This window comes from Bos indicus x Bos taurus, chromosome X (assembly GCF_003369695.1).
Source record: "Bos indicus x Bos taurus breed Angus x Brahman F1 hybrid chromosome X, Bos_hybrid_MaternalHap_v2.0, whole genome shotgun sequence".
Taxonomy (NCBI): domain Eukaryota; kingdom Metazoa; phylum Chordata; class Mammalia; order Artiodactyla; family Bovidae; genus Bos; species Bos indicus x Bos taurus.
In genome coordinates this window covers 4,035,092-4,044,109 of record NC_040105.1, presented here as the reverse complement: position 1 = coordinate 4,044,109, position 9,018 = coordinate 4,035,092, and positions in this window count along the sequence as shown.

Here is a 9,018-nt window from a genome sequence, read left to right as displayed (position 1 = left end):
AGTGGGTTGGTAGTTCTACTGTATCAGATGGTTGAGGGAAAATATTTTGAAACATGAAATTGGAAAGCAAGATCTCTCATCTTTGAGGACCTTCAAAGATCAAGGCTTATAAATACAATCCACAGTGGAAAATTGCTTAATATGAAGCCCCAAACCACCTTCTTATGGTTTCAAATAATAACCTCAAAGGCAGAGTCTTACACAAGTTTGTATAAGATCACTGAGAAATTAGAAAAAATAAAGCCTTAGGAAAAATGTTCCATTACAGGGCTCTAATAAAAGTGTGAAAGTGTTTGTTACTCAGTCGTGTCTGACTCTTTGTCACCCCCCTGGACTGTACCTCTGTCCATGGGATTCTCCAGGCAAGAATACTGGAGTGGGCTGCTGTTCCCTTCTCCAGGGCATCTTCCCAGCCCAGGGGTCAAATCCAGGTCTCCTGCATTGCAGGCAGAGTTTTTACTGCCCAAACCACCCAGGAAGCCCACAGGGTATAGTGAATGAATACAAAAATATACACCAGTGTGTGCTATTTACAGGAAAAAAAATAAATCAAAAGCTTGAAACTGAACTTAGAAACTCCTTACAGAGTGTTGGTCTCTGTAAATTTCCACCTGGTCTCTGTGTTTGTGGGTTAAATCATAAATTACGATTCTTACTTCTTCCCGGAACATTAGACCTGTGACCGCCTCCCCTCTTTATGAGGGGTCATTTGCTTTTATATGACCACATAGGCACACTTCTTGGGCAGTGATCGCAGTGAGTCAGGATAAGCTTCTCATGGACAGATACGGCTTGGTTCTCAGATTATGGAAAAGGGGAAACGGTCTGCATTTTTTTGAAGTGGCTGGATTTAATTCTCACCTGAAGGTGACATTTCCTAGTGTACTCTCTCTACTCCTCCCAAACTTTCAGGGGCCACATGCATTTCCAAGGACACTAAATTCCACATATATTTACGAAGGCTTCACGGTTTCCCATCTAGAAAATATTGCTTTTGGTCTCCAATATGCAGATCATCTAGTTCTTTTTTTTTAAATTTTATTGGAGTAGAATTGCTTTACAATGTTATGTTAGTTTCTGCTATATAGCAAAGTGAGTCCGTTATACATATACATACGACCACTCTTTTTTAGATTCTATTCCCACGTAGGTCGTTACAGAGTATTAAGTAGAGTTCCATGTGCTGCTGAGTAGGTCCTCATTTTTGTTGTTGAGTGGCTCAGTCGTGTCCGACTCTCTGCAACCCCACTCACTGCACACGCCAGGCCTCCCTGTCCTCCACCAACTCCTGGAGTTTACTCAAACTCATGTCCATCATGTCGGTGACGCCATCCAACCATCTCATCCTCTGTCGTCCCCTTCTCCTCCTGCCTTCCATGTTTCCCAGCATCAGGGTCTTTTCCAGTGAGTCAGCTCTTCACACCAAGTGGCCAAAATGTGGAGTTTCATCTTCATCATCAGTCCTTCCAATGAACATCCAGGACTGATCTCTTTTAGGATGGACTGGTTGGATCTCCTTGCAGTCCAAGGGACTCTCCAGAGTCTTCTCTAACACCACAGCTCAAAAGCATCAATTCTTAGGTGCTCAGCTTTGTGTATGGTCCAAGTCGCACACCAATTCATGACGACCGGAAAAACCATGACTTTGACGAGAGGGACCTTTGCCAGCAAAATAATAATGTCTCTGCTTTTTAATATGCTGTCTAGGTTTGTCATAGCTTTTCTTCCAAGGAGCAAGTATCTTTTAATTTCATGGCTGCAGTCACCATCTGCAGGGATTTTGGAGCCCAAGAAAATAAAGTCTGCTACTCTTTCCATTGTTTCCCCATCTTTTTCCCATGAAGTGATGGGACCGGATGCCATGATCTTCATTTTTTGTGAATGTTGAGTTTTAAACCAGCTGTTTCACTTAAAAAAAAAAAAAAAAGGTCTTTATTAGTTATCTGTTTTGTATATGGTAGTAAAAAAACACACTTATATGGTGTAAACACATGTTTGAACATGCCTCCCATCCCAACAATTTTGTAGAAATTTTGGTGGTATTTTTGTTAGTGAACTGTGTCTTCTTTCCTGAAATCATGAGTTGGTAATGTTCGTAACTGGCCATGTGTAGGGCAAGGAAAAGCCACTTACTGACCTCAGAACAGACTTACAGACAGAGGACAGAGGATGCTATATAGCAGAAAAAGAGTGGAATGTGATATGATCTTCTCTTCAGGTTGACTCACCCTCTTTGAGAAAGCAAAAGACACACTAAAAAATGGCATAAGCAGAGCACAGCAGGGGCTGCGTGCTGGAGAGGGATACCCCTGGGGTGTGGAGGGAGGCAAAAGACTAGGTTTTAGGGAAGAAAGTAGAAGTTGAAAGGAAGGCTTCAAAGAAGACATGGATTTTGAGCCTGCCCCCCATCTCAAAGTTTCATTGTCCTATTTCCTTTTTTTCCCCATGATGGTTTTGCATATAGTCGCTATGCAATGTTACCTAAGTTACAGTTCTACAATATGATGATTCCTAATTTTTAAAAGTTGCCCTCCATCTACAGTTATTATAACATATTGGCTATGTCTCCTCTCCTGTGCTGTACAGTACATCCTTGTAGCTTATTTTATACCTAAAACTTTCTATCTCTTATGCGGGTTTGATCCCTGGGTCAGGAAGATCCCCCGGAGAAGGGAATGACAACCCGCTCCAGTATTCTTGCCTAGACAATCCCATGGACAGAGGAGCCTGGTGGGCTACAGTCTATGGGGTCCCAAAGAGTCAGACTGAAAGACCAATACACATATAAGGAACATATTCTTGCAATATCTCAAACTCTGTCACCGTGATGGTACTTGTGATCTGTCATCTGTGACGTTCCTGTTGCGAGTCTGTGAAGGCTCAGGTCGATGACATTTCTTAGCAATAAAACATTTTAAAATTAAGGTCTGTGTATTGTTTTTAGACATATTTATTGCAATCTTCATTGCCTGCAGTATGATGCATATGTTACATTTATATGCACGGGGTTTGTCGTCTTTTTTAGATTCCACACTTATTACAAAATATTTCTCTTTCTCTGTCTGACGAATTTCACTTAGCATAATGGCCTCCAAGTGTATCCGTGTTGCCTCAGATGGCAGATTTTCAGTCTGTTTATGGCTGAAGAGTATTCTGTTGTATGTATATTGTTATGTCTATATTTATATATATATATGACATCTTCCTTAATCATTTATCTGTTGATGGACACGTAGGTTCTTCCATATCTTGGCTATTGTAAACAGTGCTGCTATGAACTTTGGGGTGTATACATCTTTTAGAATGATTGTTTTTATTTTTTCTAGATATAGGCCCCAAAGAGTGGATTTGCTGGGTCATATGGTACTTCTGATGCTGGGAGGGATTGGGGGCAGGAGGAGAAGGGGACGACAGAGGATGAGATGGCTGGATGGCATCACTGACTCGATGGACGTGAGTCTCAGTGAACTCCGGGAGTTGGTGATGGACAGGGAGGCCTGGCGTGCTGCGATTCATGGGGTCTCGAAGAGTGGGACACGACTGAGTGACTGAACTGATCTGAACTGAACGGGTAGTACTTCTGGTTTTAGTTTTCTGAGAAACCTCTATTCTTCTCCACCGTGTTTGCACCAAGTTACATTCCCTTCAGTAGTGCACAAGGGTTCCCTTTTCTCCGCATCCTCACTGACACTTGTTATTTGTACTTTTTTTTCTTTTGATGATAGCCATTGTGACAGGTTCTCATCATGAGATGATATCTCAGGGTTGACTTCCTTTAGGACTGACTGGTCAAGCTTGTGAGAGAGTAAGTTTTAACAGTGGCTGATTAAACTCAGAGCAATCTTGCCTCCACCCCACCAGAGCAATCAGTGTGACCAACCTTGTCATGTCAGTTTCAAGAGATTTGTTTTCTTTAGGTCCATTCTTTGTGAAATTCTCAGTTAGTACAGTGATGCTCATATTAGGCTGTTTTGAGGTGTGTGGATAATAAACCATTGTCATTCTTTTTTTTTTTAAACGTGATTTGAGAGTGAAAAATGATGTCGTGTATTCCATCACATTCACCCCTCCACTTTTCCAGGTAGGGAACGGCCTTGTTAAATAGACCATCCGTTCTGAGTGGGTGATATCTTTAGGAATGCCACAAGTGTGGCAAACATAATAATTTAGGAACCAACCACCGTTGCAGTTCTTGTTGGCATTTTCCAGAGTTCAGCGTTCAGATGGTCTCCTCGGAAGCGTTTGTGAACAGTAGCCGAAACATTAGCCGTAGACTTAATAATTAGTTACATGGGCACCAATTGACTTCTGTGTTGACGCAGAATATGCCATAATATAACCTATACACCTAATCTGTCAGTAACTTAAAGATGTGTAATATCTGTTGACTATATGAAGTCACGTACCTTATAGCTCATGTGTATCTTACTACCTGGATTCAGACCTTTGCTATCAGATTATGATCTCAGAGAAGGATAGGACAACAGAGGATGAGATGGTTGGATGGCATCAGTGACTCAATGGACATGAGTTTGAGCAAACTCCGGGAGTTGGTGATGGACGAGGAGGCCTGGCGTGCTGCAGTCCATGGCTTCGCAAAGGGTCGGACACAGCTGAGCCACTGAACTGAACTGAACTCCTTTATGAGATAAAATATACTGTGCGAATGCAGATAATGACTTCATGTCTGGTTGGAGGTTTGCAGTGATCATCATCCACTGAGATTCGACACATTTAAATAGCATTAATTTCTCTAGTAAATGAACATCACGGGGTATTTCAAGGACTGAGTTTCAGCCCTTGTTATCTCAATCTAACTGACAAGGTTGCAGTGTTTTGTAAAAAATCATAAGAAAAGAAACCTTAATCCTGAGTTGTATTTGCAGAGTGTCAGATTATAGAAAATTGTGCCCACGGCGAGACAGTCAATCTCATTTTAAAGACCGTGATATTTGCTTTGGGAGTCCATGCATTGCAAACGAGCAGTCTTTTCTGGGTTATGTTTATTAATATCTTTAATATCTCAGTGTCTCTTTCCTGAAAGATTCCAAAATTAGCTTTTATACCACAGTATAATTTTCTCACACAGAGAACTAGAGAAGCCACAGACACCCAGCCATGCACTGGCCACAAAAAAAAGTCGCAATTTTTCTTGGAAAGCTCACCCTAGGAGTAATTCATTTGCTTAGAGTATTCCATCAAACACCTGAGGAGCAGTGCATTCATACCAACTGCGTTTTCACTCTTAGAGAACACAGATTTATTTTTCAGCCATTCAAACACGACTTGAATGTGTTTGTCACTGTATGCTAAGAACCATTATCACGACTTTAGTCAAACCATCTGAGATACTAGATAATAAGAGTTAGCTGAAATCAAGGTCTAATATCACATATTTCAAAAGTTTATCATTTCTGCTTTTTATAATTGTACACATGACAGGAATACCTAAATTTGCTTTCAAATTGCAGTGCCTCATAAGTTCAGAAAGTGTGTTAGCTGTTCAGTCATGTCCCATTCTTTGTGACCCCATGGACTGTAGCCCGCCAGGCTCCTCTGTCCATGGGATTCTCCAGGCAAGAATACTGGACCGGGTTGCCATTTCCTTCTCCGGGGGATCTTCCCAACCCAGGGATTGAACCTGGGTCTCCTGCATTGCGGGCGGATTCTTTACCCAGTGAACCATCAGGGATGCCCAACTGCTATCCAATGTAGAGCATGGTATTATTTCTGAGTGATCCCCAAAGCATGCTGCAGATACATAGATTGGATCATTTCTGAAGTCTCCTGTTTCAGTTGTATACCAGAAGCCTTCGGTCACTGCCTTTTCCATGGAGTTTTCCAGAAGGCTTTTCATTTCCTTTAGAAAGCAGAAGAAAAGGTTGTTTTCTCATTGAAGAGACCTTATATGCTGGGATGAGGCATCTGTCTGTGTTCATAGAAGCTGCAGCCTTTCTTCTGTGAAGGGTCCTTGCAGCTTACAAATGGACTAGAAAGCCTGTGTGCTCAGTTGCTCAGTCGTGTCCAACCCTCTGCAACCCTGTGGACTGTAGCTCGCCAGGCTCCTCTGTCCATGCGATTTCCCAGACAAGAAAACCGGAGTGGGTTGTCATTTCCTTCTCCAGAACAGAAAGTGAGGAAACTGGAAAAGATAGATCAGAAGTACATGAGGGGGCAAAAAATAAACCAAGTCAGACTTCAGCGATTGAGAAGTCATTATTACCCTGTACCAAGAGCCGATATGAGGACTAAAACAGAGCTCGAATAACATGGGGCTTTATTTGCAGAGATTGTACATTTTTTTCAGAATCAGATCAGATCAGTCGCTCAGTCGTGTCCAACTCTTGAATAGCTAGTAATTATATGGACTTCCTGTTGGCTCAGACGGTAAAGCGTCTATCTACAATGCTGTTTTCAAGATTCACACTTAACCTTGTTTGTTTTTTTTTCCTTAAATAATTATCTTCTATAAATCTGTAACAGGGCTAGTTAAGTGGGTCACAAATCTGTACACATACTCATTCGTGTTTTTTTTTTTTTTAATCTCTAATGAGCAGGTAAGATCGAATTCCTTTTCTTCAAATTATCCCATGATTGTTAAGGATATTAACTCTAATAATGTTTGCTTCTAATGACATTTAAATTAATCTTTTTGACCTACTATTGATGGCTGGACGGCATCATCGACTCAATGGACGTGAATCTGAGGAAACTCCTGGAGATGGTGAAGGACAGGGAAGCCTGATGTGCTGCAGTCCATGGGGTCGCAAAGAGTCACATAGGACTTAGTGACTGAACAAGAAATTAGATCCTTTGGTGCATATTAGATCAGATCAGATCAGATCAGTCGCTCAGTCGTGTCCGACTCTTTGCGACCCCATGAATCGCAGCACGCCAGGCCTCCCTGTCCATCACATACTCCCGGAGTTCACTCAGACTCACGTCCATTGAGTCAGTGATGCCATGCAGCCATCTCATCCTCTCCCGTCCCCTTCTCCTCCTGCCCCCAATCCCTCCCAGCATCAGAGTCTTTTCCAATGAGTCAACTCTTCGCATGAGGTGGCCAAAGTACTGGACTTTCAGCTTTAGCATATCCACCCTAAAGATTTCTGCCTTTAAGTCTGTGTTTAAAAAGCCAGGAGCAATAGAGGCAGAAGCTTGCCATTGTGCAACCGTTGAACCTCTGGTACTAATTAGTGGTTAAATATGTAGCTACAAGACTTAATGACATTGTAGAAGCAGGGAGTCAGTTTGCATTATCATATCTATATTTTAGCTCCGTTATTGCAGGACAACCTAGGTCTGTAACTCAGTTCCTGACTAATGATGAAAAGGAAGGACTAATACAAATACTGTCTATTGATATTTTACAGTACGGAGGCCTCCACCGTGAGATGTTTGTCAAACTTCAGAGTTAACAATCTCCCTTATATGTGATTGTCAGATGTAAATACGGATGGTTAGGTTGCTTTTTCTATTTGACCCTCAAGCCAATGCAGGAAATGCAAGATATGTGGGTTCTATCCCTGGGTCAGGAAGAGCCCCTGGAGAAGGACATGGCAACCCACTCCAGTATTCTTGCCTGGAGAATCCCATGGACAGAGGAGCCTGGTGGGTTACAGTCCATGGGGCCACAAAGAGTTGGACACAACTGAGAGCGCGTGTCCACACACACACACACACACACACACTTAAGCTCCAACTGAGACAAACAATAATGACGATCAGACAACAACAGCTGTCATCGTTCCAGAAATGGATAAAATCGGAATTGGTCATGATGACTCGTTCCCCTACACACACCATGCTGAGAAATAGACCTCAATGGGTGGCCCCAACCTCAGGTAAAGAGGCAGCTAGCCTGTGAACTCAGCTTCGATTTTGAATTCAGGGAGACCGCTCTGTGGTGGTCCAAACCTCATCCTCCAATTGTTATACTCATTGGGATTATTGCCAGCAGGCTTCCCAGGTGGCCCTAGTGGAAAAGAATCCCCCTGCTAATGCAGGAGACATAAGAGATGCGGGTTCGATCCCTGGGTGGGGAAGATCCCCTGGAGGAGGAAATGGCAACCCACTCCAGTATTCTTGCCTGGAGAATCCCATGGACAGAGGAGACTGGCGGGCTGCAGTCCACGGAGTTGCACAGAGTCAGACAGGACTGAAGCGACTGAGCATACATTATTGCCATAAGCAGCAGGAGCGTCTGTGCAGGCTGTGCTGTGTACCACGCCTTTCCCCGCACTCCCTTACCTGATGTGAAAGTCACGGCTCTCACTTCTGTCTTCAGGACATTGCCAGTAAAACGGACGCATGAGTTGAAACTGGCAAACAAGCGAGGAACGGGAGTTTAAGTGATGTGTGTGTGTGTGTGTGTGTGTGTGTGCTCTGTCACTTCAGTCATGTTTGAATCTCTGAAACCCCGTGGACTGTAGCCCACCAGGCTCCTCTGTCCATGGGATGCTCCAGGCAAGAATACCCAAGTGGGTTGGCGTTTCCTCCTCCAGGGGCTGTTCCCGACCCAGCGATCAAACCTGTGTTTCCAGCGCCTCCTGCATCGCAGGCAAATTCTTTACCATGGAGCCACTGGGGAAGCCCAAAGTGATGTGCAGCTGCACTATATTAAGTTTTAGAGTGAGACAGATGCTGTGCATTCATGTTGAAGAAAAACCTCCAGACGTCAGAGACAAACTTTTTGAGGGGTGTTGAAATGTGTTCAACTGCTTTAGCAAACACTGGCTGGCCACTTGCTTTTTTTTTTTTTTTCCATGTTTAGACTACCCTTGAAGAGGCACACAGGTGTGTGACATAAAAGCTCTGTCCTCGGTGTGATGGTTAATTTTATGTGTCAATTTTGCTCCCTATAGTTAGCAGAGACACTTCCCTTCATGGTAGGCATCCTGATAGCTAAGTGGTAAGATAGCATGATTTCCGTTTGCAGATTGGTAAAACTGCAGTCCAGTAATGTTTTTATTAAAGTATGTTTCCCTATCGTCCGACTCCAAGTCTTATTTTTTTATG